Here is an 18,787-nt window from a genome sequence, read left to right as displayed (position 1 = left end):
TTATCTTTGTATCACGCCATCTGACTTTCTCAAGAGGAATTACGCTGAAATCCCATCACTCAAGGTCGTGAATACCTTCAGCATATACCAATTTTCAGGGAAAAAAAAATGATTTCTTAGAGCTCCACAATGTATTTCTTTTAATGAAATCTATTTCTTTTAATGAAATTAAGAGAGCTTTACTTTCACAGACTCTGCAAAGGTATTGGGTAATAGTTGAGAAAGATCATTTGGGATATAGACACTCTCCTCTAACGTGAGCTCCTTCCACCAGGACGTGGCATAGCAATGACCTGGTCTAACATTCCTTGTGAACAGGGCCACAGCAAATGTTGGAAGAGGCTGCTTTACTCATGAACCTGCAAACGTGCCAGACTCCAGAGGCCATGAACAACTGTACAGATATGTGAAGAGTCATTCACCCTAAGCCAAAGTCAGCACGCCCTGAACAGGAATCCTGTAGAAATGAACACTCCTGTCTCCTGTATTCAGGGGCAAAAAAAAAAAAAAAAAACCCAGCATAGATGAAGGTACTCCCTTCAGCTCACCAGCTCCAGGAGTTATACTGCAAATCACACACAAGCACACATGCACACACACACACAACATTGCTGAATCAATAGATGCTGATCAGCTTTGGTGCACATAATTGGGAAAACACGATTCAGTTTTTTAAAATAAGTGAAGGTGAGGAAATCACTAACTTTCTATAGTTCTACAGATTTCTGTTCCTGAAAAGGGTGACTGAGTTACATGATTTTTATTTTACGCAGGCATTTCTTAGTATATAGGAAGTTACAATACGCTTTTAGAAACTGATTCCTTACATTGTGAGTGTGAGACAGAGGTCCACAGCTGTGGCCCCTGGGCTGGTCCAGCCTCCGTGCCCCAGACCACACTCATGTGGGGACCCAGACCTGCCTCCTGTCCAGGCTGCCCAGTGCTGCAACCACAAATGGCTGTGACAGAGACAGCATGATGCACCAAGTCTAAAATAGTCACTATCTGGACATTTACAGAGAATCCCACAAACCCCTGACCTAAAGGACATGATTGCTGTACAAAAGGCAGTGAGATAGGACGGGACCAGGCCTCCCACTGCTCTATAGAAGCATGGGGTGGTATGCAGCTCATTGAAATCAAATATGCAATCAAGTTTTTGGCCACGTATTAAGAGCCGGATCCAATACAGGAGCCAGGGCACATTTCAGAGGGAACCAAGAACAGAACCCAGAGCTGCCCCGAAGCCTGACTTATGACGAGGAGGTGTGGCTGTGACACAGCGCTGACAAGGCCGGTGCCTGCCATAAAACCAGCCAGTCACGATGAGAAACGGCAGCACAGGGGAAACTGAGGCCAAGACCTCCATGGGGAGCTGGCCCAAGACCACACTGGGAAAACTGAGGCCAAGACTTCCACAGGGAGCTGGCCCAGGACCACACCAGAAAAGCTGAGGCCAAGACCTCCAGGGGGAGCTGGCCCGGGACTATACAGATACTCTGAGACCAGACGCCTTGCACCTGAGCCCCCGTACAGGCCCTGCCTGTTCAACAGCAGGAGCTCTGAACCGTAGGGGGGCTTCAGGAAGGGAAATCTGGAGGAGTGCCTGTGTAGGGCCCAGGCCCAGCCACTCTTCCCTGCAGGGGCTCACATCAGGCACAAGGAGCCCAGGCTAAGGGTGCATGGTGCAGCATGGGCCACGGAACCAAAAACGTGGGCAGGCCAGCGTCCACGGACAAGGATGTAGATGAAAATGGTGAGCGACAGAGAGTGGAGTATCACACAGCAGTGAACAAGGAATGACCTGTACTCGCCTGTGCCTGTTCGCATGTGAGGGCATGTAAACTTACCCACAGCAATGTGGATGTACGTATACATATGTAACTCTTAGTTTTAAGTCAACTTCTTCTTGCATGTATAATCAAAGCATAAAGCACTTTATAAAGCAGGCACTTACCAACTTCACATTATAGTGATTATCTCTGGGGAGGGGATGCTGGGAATAAAATTGGGGGAGTTTATATGAATATCAGTGTCACTTTGTTTTATTTTCTTTAAAAAAGATCAGAAGAAAACATGTTAAATTTTCAGGTATTTCTGTCTTTTTCCAAGTAGTTGGCAAATTACTATAAAATTATTCTCTGTACTTTTCAGAGTGGTAAAAATATTCCCTATGTAAAAAGTGAAAATATGTATTACACTTGAGTGTTCTAGATATATAGGAATCTGTTTTCTTCTCACAGTTGTATAGTTTTCTGACTGATTTTGTTTTATTTTGTATTTTGCCTGGACCTAATTCCTGTTGGTAACAAGCTGTTTTTAAGCCTTTTGGAAGATTCTCTAAGCACTAACTAGTGTGCTGAAATCACAAAAAACTTCGTCATTATAGGCAATAGAGGCACGTGAAGGTCATAAGCCGGTGTCTGAGGGCAAGAAAATCGGGGGGCTCCCTCCTTTCCCATAGTGAGGCACTCAGCAGCCAACTTCTATATTAATAGTTGCTCAGTGTGAGTGTGTGTGCTGTGTGGTGTGTGGGGTGTGTGGTGTGTGTGGTAGTGTGTGTGATGTTTGTAATTTGTGGTGTGTGTGGTTTGTGCTGTGTGGTGTGTGTGGTTTTTGTGGTGTGAAATGTGTGGTGTTTGGTGTTTGTAATGTGTAGTGTGTGATGTGTGTGATGGGTATAATGTGTGGTGTGTGTGGCATGTGATGTCTAGTGTGTGGTGTGTGTGATGTTTGGTGTGTGTGATGTGTGTGGTATCTTGTGTGTGATGTGTGGTGTTGTGTGTGTGGTGTGTGTGGTGTGTGATGTGTTTGTGTGATATGTGGTGTGTGTGGTATGTGTAGTGTGGTGCGTGTGGTGTGCATAGTGTGTAATGTGTGCATGTAGTATGTGATGTGTGGTGTGCGTGGTGTGTGGTGTGTGTGACATGTGATGTATGTGCTGTGTGTGGTGTGTGAGGTGTGTGGTGTGTGTAGTGTGTGGTGTGTGATGAATGTAGTGTGTGGTGTGTATGGTGTGTGTGATGTGTGTGGTGTGTGTGATGTGTGGTGCATGTAGTGTGTGTGATGTGTGGTGTGTGTAGTATGGGGTGTGTGGTGTGTGTGATGTGTGGTGTGTTTGGTGTATAGTGTTGTCTGTGTGTTGTGTGATGTGTGGTGTGTGTGGTGTGTGGTATATGTGGTATGTGTGGTGTCTGTGTGGTGTGTGATAGGTGTGTGTGGTGTATGTGGGGTGTGATGTGTGGTGTGTGATGTGTTGTGTGTGGTGTGTGTAATGTGTCTGTGGTGTGTGTAGTGTGGTGTGTGATGTGTTGGGTGTGTGTGGTATGTGATGTTTGATGTGTGTGGGGTGTGGTGTGTGTGATGTGTGGTGTGTATGGTGTGTGATATGTGTTGTGTGTGGTGTGTGTTTAACAGATTAGCATGAACGCATGTTTGTAACAGACTCAGGAGACCTGATGGCACTGGCACAGCCCAGGTGAATTAGATAAATGTTGGGCTGACTTGGGCCCATGGAGAAACATCCCCAATAGCTTCTTGCTAACGTCAAGTCAGAGTTTCGAGCCTGAAGCACAGCCTGGATGCCAGACCGTGGGGATTTAGAAGGGAGGGAGGGCAGGGCAGGGAGGGTTAAGACTGAAAGCGTGTGGTTCAGGCTGCACAGGCGTTAGGAGCTCAGCAGGTGGGTAGGAGCCCCCCGATTAAAGCACAATTGACCGGGAGGCAGCTGGGAGCCCTGTAGGGACCAGGGCTCCCCGTGGGGACAAAGAAAGGCACCACAGGGCCCGAGGAACTGGCAGTGCAGGGATGGATGTGGCGCTGGTGTGAGCAGACAGACCTGGCCCTCAGAGCCTGATGACCTTAGAGCGGCGACACTGAGGGACGTGGAAAAAGGCCGCGCCACACAAATGCAGCCCAAAGCATTTCAGTAAGTGACAGATATTTTGTAGTTTCTTATAAAACACTTCCTAGAATCCATCTATATCAATAATTTTATATATATCTTTAAAAGTAGATAAATATGTGAAATATTTGTCTTATACATATTCTTGCATCAATAAATTAATAAGCGATTCCTTTATTTTTTACAGTAGATAACAGAGACACATGAGTTAATTTTATAGGATAACCTAGGAGTGCTATTAAGTCACAATTATTTGAATTCTTTGTTCAGAACTAGTGAATTTAGAAAGTTTTCTGTTTTTCATCCGTGTTTCTGTTTTAAAAATTAAGTATTTTCATTGAAAAATGTATATGCCAAACTTAAAAGTACAAAGAAAAATGAAACAAAACCCAACAGTAATAGTACAAGCATGATAAAATTATTGGTAATATTTTGTTTTCTTCTACATGCATACATGCACAATTTTTAAAGAAAAAAGGAATGCTTGTATGCACACTGTTTTGTACCCTTTTTGTTAACAGACTATGATTAATATTTATCATAACAAAATATTTTTCTAAACATTATCTGTACATAGTTTGCATTATATGAACCATGATTTATTTAACCAACTCTTATTTCCAACTCTGGCCAGTAAACGGTTCTTCAGAACACCATTACAGATAAATATTGTGTTCATTGTTTATTATTTGATCACAATAAATTTCTGGAAGTTAAATGGCTAAAATGAAATATAGGAACATCTTTGACATTCGTACCATATGCTGAGACTTTCAGTTATCATACTTAGCAGTGCGTGAGACCAGCAGTGTTAGGCCAACACTGGCAATGCATTTTTAATGACCTTACAAATGTTTCATGGTCTATCATTGTTTTAACCTGCTACCTAAGATCACTGATAATATGGAACAATGTTTTTCACGTTTATTTCTTTGTATTTCTTCTTTGACGACGTGTGTGCTCCGATCTTTGAAAATTTCTTAAAATTAATAAAAATTTTGAATATTTTATTTAAAAAGCAAAATATTGTTTTGTTAAAATATTTCACAGGAATAATGGTAGTTTCTGAAATCTGCACCTCCCCAAATAATCTCCAAAAATACAAAACAATAATATGAATCTAAAAAAAAAAAAGGAAACAACATACTGGACACAGAATCATCTCAAACTTAAAGTCACTTCTAAGTAAGCAAAACAATTTTAAAAAGGAGGATTTTTGTATGCTTCTTCCAAAAGCCTTTGCAGTGAGCAAAGGGGCTTAAAAACAACTACAGAGAAGAAAGAAGAACGAAGCTAACATCAGGCTTAAGATTGATTTAAAATCACAGTCCTAAAGAGAAAAATCATCCTAAATGTGAAAATAACGAAAAGGTATTCTGGTATTTTAAAGAAGTGACTGCAGTGGAAGAACCTTAAGGTGAGTATAATTTGAGGGGCAGTCTTCAAAATGCATTGCTTGTGGAGAAGAAGAAAGCAAAAGCACTAAGGGAGAAGCACTCTTTGGGAGTTGATAAAGGGGAAGAAAAAAAAATCAACATTTCAAGTCCCGCATGGTCAAAGAGAACACAAGCCCTCTTTCTACCACCAGCAGTAGCAGCAGCAGAAATCCATTAACGAAACCATGCTTAACTGCATGAACAGAAGAGGGTGCTATTGAACTAGGAATCTTATAAACCACCCTTAAATACATAAAATTAATTTTAACAATATGTTAATTTCAATAAAGCTACTACATTAAAATTAGTAGTCCAAAAATAATATTCAGTTTGCTCTTCAAACCCCCAAAAGAAACATGAAGCAGAATAAAATTTTAACCTAATATTTCAAACTACATTAATTATCCTTAAACAATTATTTGTGAGATATAAAAACATCTAGACACTGTAAAACAAAAATGAAAAAAAAAAGAGGAAAAACCACAATGAGAATGAAATGACAGTTGATTGAACACAGGAAGAAAATGCTGAAAACAAAGTTATCTCAGAAATAGAAAGCAAAGTAAAGTGCACCATGGAAAATAGCCTAAAATGAAAATTTACCAAGACATATTGAATAAATGTAGGGAAATACAATGAAAATGAGAAAATGAAGAAGCGAAAATGATTATGGAGAAAAGGTTGAAACAACATACATATAATTGGAATCCATGAAGGCAAAAAAAAACAAAGCTATTTAATATAATGAACATTTTAAGTTATAATCTGAGAAAACCTTCCCAAAACAAAAGAAGCTATTAGTCTATGTATTTAAAGATACACTAGATTAATAGGAAAATTGACCTAGATAGATCAACAACAATAATCCCAACAAAACTCTTAGATCTCAAGGAAAAAAAGTCTTCAAAGCCTTCAGTTCAAAAGATCAAATAATTTACAAGGCATAATAATGTGCAAGATAATAATGAAGCATAATTAAAATAAAAAGGAAAGAAAATGTAAAGCAAAAAATTATATGCAGCCAAGACTTTCTTCAAGTTTTAAACATACAAGAACTTAGGGAATTCTGTATACTTTAGAATTTCTTGAATAACATACTAAAGGATAACCTTCATTCACCAACAAATATTTGTAAAAACATCGATCAACAGCCAATGGTGTATTGTTTACCTATCTAATTAGAAAGCTAAGATTACAACAAAGCTAGGAGCAAAGATGGGAAATTAATGAATAAATATGAAAGTATTTAATTTCTCAAAAACTCATACTATATGGGATATATTTAAAGCAGCAATCAGAGGAAAATCCATAGTTCTTAATGTTTTTTCAATACAAATAAAACAATAAAATGAATTAAATTATCAGCTCAAATGTTTAAAAAAGACAACAAAGTAAAGAAAGCTCAAATGAAGAAATAATATAGATAAAAAATGAATAAAGTAGAAATTAGAAAAGTACTAGCCTTCATTAATAAATAATAATTCTGTATTTTTCAAATGAACAAAATACACAAATCACTACCTAACTCAAACAAGAATAAAGGACATACACACACAAAGTGAGCTATAGACATAGATACAGATATAGATGTACAGATACACATGCACAAAGAGAAATAAGTATTGAAATGAAATTATTAAAAAATAAACCATCAGAGAGTATTTTTCAGGCCTCTATAAAAATCTATTTCATATGAAGAAACAAACATGAAACAAGCCAGAGAAACACTGAAAAACCAAAAAAGTCACCCATGGTGGTAGTGGTGGAAATTGATTAGTTCTCCCAGACATTAAAACATGTCACGCAACCTCTGTGATTTACATAGTGTGATACAGGTACATAGATAGAAAACAGAACAGTGGAATGAAATAAATTTCCAGAAATAGACCCCAAAATACAAAAATTTAGTGTACAATAAAGATCCTATCTTTTATCACTGAAACAAAGATGGACTTCTTAATAAATGTATTAGAAAACTAATTTTCCATTTGGACAAAGGTAAACTTGGATCTTTATTTTATGCCATACACAAGAATAAACTATAAATGTATCAAGAAACTAAATGTAAAAAAGCAAAAACCATACATGCACTAGAAACAAGAAATGAGTAAATTCCCTTTTAACATGGGTAAGAGAAAATTTTGTATCTACAACTAAAAACTGAGATGTAATAAAAGATTGATAAATTTGATTATTCAAAATATTTTCACAAGTTCATGACAAAACACTATAAACATATTAGCAAACGAGAAAGTATTTGTGACATTCTCAGAAATTGTCATTATTTGACCTTACTCAGTGAGAAAATCCTTATTTTATGTCCAGGGAATCTATTGAAAATAATCAATGGAAATTGTTTATGATTGCACTTACTTAAAGAGGTGATACCAGTGTTGCAAACAAGAGGATGGCCAAGAATCTTACTAGGAAGATCTGGGAAGTAAGATGTCCACGGGGCATTGAGAAGCATCTGCATGCTCCAGGGAATATAGACAGCTATGTGACTGCGGAGCTGCATACAACTCAGAAAAGACACAAGTCCCCATCTCTTACCTTAGGCTGATCCTGAAGCTCTCACAAGGAGGAGGGGAAGGCCAAGGCATAGACATACAGTCAGTGTGTTGAATGAAGGCATGCCCCATCTCACATTGGAAGCCCCTTTGCAAAGGGTGGGAGACAGAAAGAGGCTTAAGAAATCTTGGTTGAATCATTTGCTAACAATGAAGATAATTGAGCATGACTTCTGTGTTCACACAAAGTGGGGAACACGCGCTTTACAGAATTAGACCAGGAAGATCACTGACAAGCAAACAGCAACAACAGCAACGATGGCAACCACAACAAAGAGCAACACCACCACACAGATTGGGAGCTTTAGTTTCCAGAGTGGACAAATTTAAAAATATATATGTATTTAGTTTTAACAAAGAATCATGATGCATGCATATAACACAGGAAAGTATGGCCCATCCCCAGGAAAGCAAACAGTGGAAAGAAACTGTCATGAGGAAGCCCAGATGTTAGATTTACTAGACACATACTTTAAATGAGATATAAGTCTGATAAAAGAACTAAAGGATATCATGTCCAAAGAATTAAACAAGCATGGAGATAAATGGTTCACCACATATATAATACCAATGAAAAAAAGAAATTTTTAAAATTCCAATTCTAGAGTTGAAAAGTTTAATGACTGAAATAAAATCTTGCTAAAGTGATTTAACAGCATGTTTGAGATGGAAGAAGTATCAGCAAACTTGAAGATATTTCAAGTGAGATTATTCAGTCCAAGAAAGAAAGAAAATAAAAGAATGAAGATAAATAAATAGACTCAGACTTTGGGGCACTTAGTCAGTTCAGCTGCTATAATGAATAAACTACGTGGCTGAACAACAACAACAATTTTATTTCCCACAGTTCTGAATGCTAGAAGTCTGAGACCAGGGTGACATCGTGGTTGAATTCTGGTGAGGGTCATCTTCCTAGTTGCAGGCTGCTGACTTCTTTGTAACCCCACATGGTGAAAAGAGCACTGGCCAGCTCCCTGGACTCTTTTTATAAGGGCACTTATTCAGTTCATGAAGATTTCATACTCATGACCTAATTCTCCCAAAAACCCCACCTCTGAATGCCATCAACATATGAATCTGGGGGGACAGAAATATTCAGTTAATTGCATTTTGCTTTCTTGCCCCACAAAATGTATGTCCTTCTCACATACCAAAGACATTCATTTCATTCCAACAGCCCAAAACGTTTTTTTTTTTTTTTTTTTTTGAGATGGAGTCTTGCTCTGTCACTCAGGCTGGAGTGCAGTGGCGCAATCTTGGCTCACTGCAAACACCGCCTCCCAGGTTCACGCCATTCTCCTGCCTCAGCCTCTCCGAGTAGCTGGGACTACAGGCGCCCGCCACCACGCCCAGCTAATTTTTTGTATTTTTTTTAGGAGAGACGGGGTTTCACCGTGGTCTCGATCTCCTGACCTCGTGATCCGCCCGCCTCGGCCTCCCAAAGTGCTGGGATTACAAGCGTGAGCCACCACGCCCGGCCCCAAAAAGTTTTAACTTATTTCAGCATCAAGTTTGCAATCTAATGTCCAAAGTTTTATTAAAATATTATTTAAGTCAAATATAGGTGAGATTTGAGGTACACTACTTATTCTGAGGCAAAATTTATCTGCAGTAATAAATTCATTAAATTAAGAAGTATATGCTTCCAAAATACAATGATGGGACAGACATAGTTACCCTTTTCTCCCAAAAGGGAGAAATAGAAAAGAAAAAAGTGGTGATGGGTCCCAAGCAAGTCCAAAATCCAGTAAGGCAAACTTTATGAGATCCTAAGGCTGGTGAAAGATCCTTTTTGGCTTAATTTTGTACACTTCCCCCCTGCTCAATGAGGTAGTTTTCCTGCCTTATGGACCTACTGGAGTGGCACTTTCTGCACCCTAGGAGAACGAATTGCACCCTAAGGGCTCTGCCCCAATGTCTTTGGGCAAAGATCATCTGGCCCATTGGAAATTAGGTGATGGTCCTCCTTTTCAAAATGGGGGAGGCAGTCCTGATAATCTCTGAATTACCTTTGGGGTCTTTCTTCCTTTGTCTTGAAGAATAGTGCTATAGTCCTATTCTATAAAATCCAAGAAATCCAACAGCCTTCTTTTGTTCCTTCTCATCTCCTTCAGTGTCAGATCAAACTGACAGTTTTTCTGCTGAGGTGGCTAAAGCAGTTCATAGTTTACACTGCTACTAATCTCCCTATCAGAAGAGCACTTGGGCCACACCCTTAGTGTTCTCTTTCAAACATGCTTTCTCATTATTTTTTTGCAACATGGATGAGCTGAGAATTTTCTAAATCTTTATATTCTAGTTATTTTTTGTTTAATAATTCCATCTTCAAGTGATTTCTCTTTTTAAATTTTACTGTAAGTCATCAAGAGGGACCAAACAACTCCTTCAACATTTGGTATGAAAATCTCCTCAGCTAAATATTCATCTTTATTCCTTGAAATTTCTACCTTCCGCAAAACACTACGACATTAACACAATTGTGCCAAGTTCTTTGCCATTTTATAACAAAGATGGCCTTTCCTCCAATTTCTAATAACATGTTTCTCATTCCATCTGAGACCTCATCAGAACAGCCTTTTTGCCAGCCATTTTTCTATGACTTTGTTCAGGATTGCATAGGTGTCCTCTAAGGCAACTGGGTGTTTCTCTTCGGGCTTTCTTTTTCCTGTCTGGGCTCTCACCAAATTGCCTTTAATAGTCCATTCATGGCAATGTAGGTTTTTTCAGCATGCACCTAAAAACTCTTCCAGCTTCTATCCATTACCCAGTTCTAAAGCCAAGCCACTTCCACATGTTTAGATATTTGTTTACAGTAGCACCCCTACTTCTTGGTACCATTTTAAAAATCTTAGTCCATTATGGCTGTTATAACAAAATATGTACTATACATCTTTTAAACAACAGAAATTTATTTCCCACAGTCTGGAGAGTGGGAAGTCTGAGATCAAGACACCAGCAGATTTGGTGTCTGAAGAAGGCCTGCTTTCTGGCTCACATATGGTGCCTTCTTGCTGTGTTCTCACATGGTGGAAGGAACAGCAGCTAGCTGTCTGGCTTGCTCTCATAAAGGCTCAAATCTCATTTACAAGGGCTCCATTTTCATGACCTAATTACCTCCCAAAGGCCTCACCTCCAGATATTATCACATTGTTGGGATTAGGATTTCAATACATAAATTTTGGAGGCACACAAGCATTTCAGTTCAGTACAGACTTGTGCACACAGGCATCTCCGTTCAGTACACTTGATACCTAACATATCATTGACCAACGGGTGTCCCATTAAGAGAGGAAAGAAAGAGAGAAATAATCAAACAGAACATTTGAAGAAATAATGGCCAAAACTTTTAAAATTTGATGTAAAATGTTAATCTGCACATTTAAGAATCTCAATGAACTCCTAGCAGAAAGTACTAAAAGAAATACACACCTACACACATTGTAGTCAAACTGTAAACACCCAAAAGAAACAGAAAATGTGGGGAGTGCCAAGACAACCTGGATGCATCAGGTGAAAGTATTATCAATTAGATTAACAATTGGCTTATCAGAAAACGTGGGCAACAGAAGGCAGTGAGAAAACATATTTAAAACACTAAAAACAAAATATCAAGAATTCTGTATGCAGCAGAGCTTTCTTTAAAATATGAAGGAGAAATAAATCATTCTCAGAACAAAAAAATGATTGTTGCTATCAAACGTGCTCTACCATAGATACCCAGGAGGGGCCTTCAGTCTGAAGTGAAAGAACAGCAGGCAGTAAGTGGAATCCACCAGGAAAGATGAATAATACAATAGATATGGACATAGATATGTCCTTTGTATAAAGAAACAGATTTATATAAGATACATGTGAGAACAGATGGGTTTAATGATGTTTGTTTGATCAATGCCAAAATAATCATTTTGCTTATGATCCTCTTCTGAAATAAAGCATAAATACTAATAATTATAAAACTATGTTGATGGATTTCTATTGTATAAAAATGTTGTTTGACAATAATAGAAAAAACAAGAAAAATTAAAAAGAGCATTATTGGAACAAATTTTTGAATACTATTGAAATTAAGTTGGTATTAATATAAACAATATTATTTTAGTTAGTATGTTAATTTTTATCCCCAGAGAAGTCACTGAGAAAATAATTTTTAAAATACAGTAAAAGAAACAGCTTAAAATGGCACACTAGAAACTATCTACTTAACCTAAAAGTAAATAGCAATGAAGGAACAGGATAACAAAAAAGACAGAAATATACAAAAGCAACTCAGCAAAATGAAAGACATAAATCCTACCTTATCAGTAATTAAAATTAATTTAAATGGGTTAAATACTTTATTTTAAGAGGCAGAGATTTTCAGAATGAATTAAAAATAGTTGAGCTATATCTTGTCTGCAAGAAAAACACTTTAGACTGAAAGAATCAAATAGGATGATATTAAAAGGATAGAAAAACAAACACCATCAAAACATCAACCAAAAGAACTGAAGTTTGCTACACTAACACCAGACAAAATCCCCTCCAAAAAGGAAAACAAAGTTGAAATCATCACACTTACTGATTTAAAATCATATTACAAAGTTATAATAAACAAAACAGCATGGTGCTGTCATAAAAACAGAAACATAGACCAGGGGAGCAGAACGCAGTGACTGGAAATAAATTCAAACATATATGATCAACCAATTTATGAAAAGGGCTCTGTGATGGTTAATACTGAGTGTCAACTTGATATCATTGAAGGACACAAAGTATTGATCCTGAGTATGACTGTGAGGGTGTTGCCAAAAGAGATTAACATTTGAGTCAGTGGGCTGGGAAAGGCAGACCCACCCTTAATGTGGGTGGGCTCAACCTAATCAGCTGCCAGCGCTGCTAGAATATAAGCAGGCATAAAAATGTGAAAAGAGAGACTGGCCTAGCCTCCCAGCCTACATCTTTTTCCTGTGCTGGATGCTTCCTTTTCTTGAACACTGGACTCCAAGTTCTTCAGTTTTGAAACTTGGACTGGCTCTCCTTGCTCCTCAGCCTGCAGATGGCCTATTGTGGGACCTTGTGATCATGTGAGTTAATACTTAATAACCTCCCTTATATATATTCCGTTAGTTCTGTCCCTCTAGAAAGCCATAACTAATACAGGCTCCAAGAGGGCACAATGGGAAACAGTCTCTTCAATAAATGGTGCTGGGAAAACTGGATTTCCACATGAAACAGAATACAATTGAATGCATATTTCACAACATATACAAAAGTTAATTGAAAATGAATGAAAGACCTAAATGGAAGACCTGAAACCATAACTTCTAGAATAGAAAGTAGAAGAAAAAAATTTCTTGGCACTGGCCTTGGCAATATATTTTTTTAAATATTATATCAAACACTTATACTACAAAACCAAAAATAAATAACACTACATTGAATCAAAAAGCTTCTGTACATCAAAGGAAACAATCAATAAAATAAAAAGTCAACTTACGGAAAAAAATAATTGCAAACCAAATGCCTGATAAGGGGTTAATATTCAAAATTTATAAAGAACTCCTACAACTCAATAGCAGGAAAACAACAACAATTTGTCACAAAACAACTCAAAAAATGGGTGAAGAACCTGAACAGACAATTTTCCAAAGAAGACATAAAAATGGCCTTGAGGTACATGAAAAGGTGCTCAACATCATTAATCATAAGGGAAATACAAATTAAAACCACATGAGATACTGTCTCTCACCTGTAAGGATGACTGTTATCAAATACACAAAAGCTAAGAGTAACACACCATAATGAGTGAAGAAAGGCCAAAATACACATGATCATTTTAATTGATGTAAAAAAGTCTTTTAACAAAATCCAACACCACTTTATGATAATACACTCATCAAGGTTGGAAACAAATAAATAAAACTATATCTATTTGCAGATTACATGGTCTTGTACATAAAATTTTTTTTGAAAAATTATAAAAAAAAGGAGCTTAAAAAACTGAGTGCCAGGATACAAGATCAACATGCAAAAATTAATTACACTTTTGTACACTAAAATAAAATAATTTCAAAATAAAATTTAGAAATCTTTAAAAATAGCATAAAGACAAAATATTTATGTTTAAATTTAATATAAATAAGTGTAAGACTTGTATAGTAAAAAACTATAAAACATTGTAAAAGGAAATTACAGAGGATCAAATACATGGAAGACGCCCTATGCTACTGATTGCAAGACTTAACCTTGTTAATGTGGTAATATTCTGTAAGTTGATCTACAAATTTAATGTAATTGCTGTCAAAATTCTAACTGGCTTTTAACTAACTGTGCTATAATTCTAAAATCTATAGGAAAATGCAAAGAATCCAGAATATCCAAAACAATATTAAAAAATACATTTGACAGATTCATACTTTTTGATTTCAAAATTTACTACAAAGCTTCAGTTATCATGACAGGATGGAAATGGCAAAAGAGACACATAAATCACTGGACATGTAGATTTCTGAAATAATCCCTTACATATATCGTTAATTGGTGCTCAAGAGGTGTGCTACCATTTTGGAAAATAGTTCAGCTTTGACATTTTCTTAAAATGACAAACATAGAGTTACAATACAATCCAGTAATTCCACTTCTAGGTATATATTCAAGAGAATTGAAAACATATGTTTACAAAAACATATAAGTCTTATTGAACAAATCCAAAAGGCAAAAACAAACCATATGTTCATCAAATAATAAATGGATAAATATAATATGTTGTAGTCACACAATGAGATACTGTTCTGAAATAGACAGGAATAAAGGAGTTATTCCTGCTACCACACAGAGGAAACTTGCAAACAATATGCTGAGTGAAAAAAGTCAGTCACAAATGATTGTGTGATTCCCTTTGTATAAAACATCCTAAACAGGCAAATCTACAGAGATAGAAAGTGCATTGCTTGTGGCAGTGTCTTGACTGAGGGAGAAATGAGCAGTGCATGTTCATTAGGTGATTAAAAGGTTGTTACTGGTGAAGGTTGCACAACTCTGAACATACTAAACACACACACAGAAACCAACCTCTAACTTCACATTTTAAAACAGTAGGCTGCTGCTGCCTCTGGCATGCACACACAAGTGTAGACCCCACTGCCACTGCCTCAATGAAATGCTTTGGTTGGCAGCCCCCTTTGGAGTATCGTTGCCAACAGACTGGGAACAGCTCAGCCCCTCCAGCACAGCAGTTGCTTAACCTCAGGTGGCCAGAGAACAAAGCTGTGGCCCTGGTACCAGAGCCCAGGGTGAGATCATGCAGCCCAGGAGTGCTGAGCTGAGCCTTGGCTCCCTGAAATCTTCCAGAAATAAAGCCAGTTGACTGAACCCAATTTACACTACAGTCAAACCCTCAAAAGCATCAAAGAAGATAAAAGCAATAAACCCCATCTAAAGGACAGCAACTTCCAAGATGAAAGGAACATCCGCCCACACAGATGAGAAAGAATCAACACAAGAACTCTGGTAACTCTAAAAGCCAGAGTGTCTACTTACCTCCAAATGACTGGACTGGCTTTCCAGCAATGGTTCTTAATCAGGTTGAAATAGCTGAAATGACAGATATGTAATTCAGAATATGGATAGAAATGGAAATCATAGAGATGCAGGAGAAAGTCAAAACCCAATCCAAGAAATGTAAGTAACCCAAGAAAATAATACAAGAGCTAAAAGACAAAATAGCCATTTTAAGAAAGAACTACATTTAGACAGAGCTAGAAAGCTCACTACAAAAGTTTCATAACACAAGCAGAAGTGTTAATAGCGTAATAGATCTCAGTGCTCAAAGACCAGTTTTTCAAATCAACTCAGACAGAAGTTAAGAAAGAAATTTAAAAAGAATGAACAAAATCTCAGAAACATGGGATTATGTAAAAGGACCAACATTGTGACTCACTGGCATCCCCAAAAGAGAGAGAGAGAAAGCAAGCAATTTGGAAAACATATTTGAGGATATTGTCCATGAAAATTTCCCCAACCTCACTAGAGAGGTTGACATTCAAGAAATGCAGAGGACCCCTGTGAGACATCATACAAGACAACCAACCCCAAGACCCAGAGTCATCAGATTCTCTAAGGTCAGCACGAAAGAAAACACATTAGAAGCAGCTAGAAAGAAGGGGCAGGTGAAAAATCTCTACAATGAGAGTTACAAAACACTGCTGAAAGAAAACAGAGACAACACAAATGGAAAAACATACCATGCTCATGGATAGCGAGAATTAATATTGTTAAAATGGCCACACTGCCCAAAGTGATTTACAGGTTTAATGCTACTCCTATCAAACTACTAATGACATTTTCCACAGAATTAGGAAAAAGAATTCTAAAGTTCATATGGAATAAAAAAAAGCCCAAATAGCCAAAGCAATCCTAAGCAAAAAGAACAAAGCCGAAGGCATCACATTACCTGACTCTAAACTATACTATAAGGCTACAGTAACCAAAACAGCATAGTGAGACACATAGACCAATGGAACAGGTTAGAAAACCCAGAAATAAAGCTGCACACCTACAACTGTCTGATCTTTAACAAAATTCCAAGAAAAAAAGAAAGAAAGAAAATAAAAGAAAAGAAATACAAGCAAGGGGGAAATAACTCTTTATTCAATAAATGGTGCTGGGATAACCAGCTAGCCACATGCAGAAAATTGAAACTGGACCTCTTCCTTTCACCATATACAAAAATCAACTCCAGATTGATTAAAGAATTAAATATAAAACCTAAAACTATAAAAACCCTGGAAGAAAACCTAGAAAATACCATTCTGGACATAAGCCTCGGCAACGATTTCATGACAAAGTCACCAAAAGCAATTGCAACAAATCCAAAAATAGACAAATGAGACCTAATTAAACTAGAACTTCTGCACAGCAAAAGAAACTATCAACAGAGTTAACAGACAACCTGTGTAATGGGAGAAAATGTTTGCAAAGTATGCATCTGACAATGGTCTAATACCTAGAATCTATAAGAAACTTAATAAGCAAAAAACAACCCCTTTAATAAATAGACAAAAGACATGAACAGACGCTTCTAAAAGAAGACATAAACATGGCCAACAAACATATGAAAAAATGTTCGACATCAATAATAATTAGAGAAATACAAATCAAAACTATAGTGAGATACCATCTTCACCAGTCAGAATAGCTATTAATAAAAAGTCAAAAAATAATAGATGCTGGTGAAGCTGCAAAGAAAAGGGAATTATTATGCAATGCTAGTGGGAATGTAAACTTGTTCAGCCACTGTGCAAATCAGTTTGTAGTTTTCTCAAAGAACTTAGAACTACCATAGCAATCCCATTACTGGGGATAAACCCAAAGGAACAGAAATCATTCTAACATAAAGATCCACGCATGTATATGTTCACTGCAGACTATTCAGAATAGCGAAGACATGGAATCAACCCAAATGCTCATCATTAGTGGACTGGTTAAAGAAAACGTAGAACATATATACCACAGAAGACCACACAGCCATAAAAAAAGAACGAAATCATGTTTTTTGCAGCAACATGGATGCAGCTGGAGGCCATTATTCTAACCAAATTTACACAGAAACAGAAAACCAAATACTACATCTTCTCACTTATAAATAAGAGTTAAATATTGAAAACACATGGACATGAAGAAGGACACTGGGTCCTACTTGAAGGTGGAGGGCGGGAGGAGGGCAAGGATAAAAAAACAACCCATCAGGTACTATGCTTATTTCCTGGGTCACGAAATCATCTGTACAACATCTATACACCAAACCTCTGTGACGTGCAATTTACCCACGTAACAAAACTGCACATATACAACCAAACCTAAAATTAAAGTTGGAAAGAAAATAAACACAAAAACAATAAAAAGGGCGAATTGTATGATATGTAAATTATGTCTTAACAAAGTTGTTATTAAAAAGGGGGATGGGCTGGGCATGGTGGCTCATGCCTGTAATCCCTGCACTTCAGGAGGCCAAGGTGGGGGGATCACGAGGTCAGGAGTTCGAGACCAGCCTGACCAACATGGTGAAACTCTGTCTCTACTAAAAATACAAAAATTAGCCAGGCGTGGTGGTGGGCACCTGTAATCCCAGCTACTCAGGAGGCTGAGGCAGGAGAATCACTTGAACCCGGGAGGCAGAGGTTGCAGTGAGCTGAGATGGTACCATTGCACTCCATCTTGGGTGACAGAGCAAGACTCCATCTCAAAAAGAAAAAAGGGGGGATGTCTCTTAAATATATAAAAACATAGTCAAAGGTCACTCATAATTTGAGAAATGCAAATAGAAGTTACACTGAGATACCATTTCTTACCTAATTAATTTGGGAAAAACGGTGACAACACACAGTGCTGGTGAGGCTGTGGGGAAATAAATGCTGTGATAGGTTGCAAGTGGGAATGTAAACTAGAAAAACCCTTTGAATGAACATTTGGCAATATCTATCAAAGTATGCATGTATGTTTTGAATGAGCAATCCCTCACCTAGGAATTTTTTCTGAAGATACACCTGCAACAATAGGAATTCTTTCTGAAGACACACCTGCAAAAATATAAAACACAAACACGTGGTTATTGGCTGCCTCACTGAAATGGAAAACTATTGAAAATGACCTAAACGTCCGTGCCTTGGAGAGTGGGTGAGGAAATTGTGTGGCATCTGCACAGTGGAATAGAAAAGAGCTGTAAAATAAAAAGGAGAGAAAGGGCCACAGGAAGTGCCTAAAACTAATTTCCAGGACATATTACTACCTGGGAAATAGTACAAAATATGCCTAAAGTACGGCAGAATGTGTGTAAAATATTGAAAATAAGATACATGTATCTGCTTAACTGTAGAACACAGACACAGAAGGCGGAAGGC

Source organism: Symphalangus syndactylus, chromosome 18, assembly GCF_028878055.3.
Source record: "Symphalangus syndactylus isolate Jambi chromosome 18, NHGRI_mSymSyn1-v2.1_pri, whole genome shotgun sequence".
Lineage (NCBI taxonomy): Eukaryota > Metazoa > Chordata > Mammalia > Primates > Hylobatidae > Symphalangus > Symphalangus syndactylus.
This window is presented reverse-complemented; position numbering follows the sequence as displayed.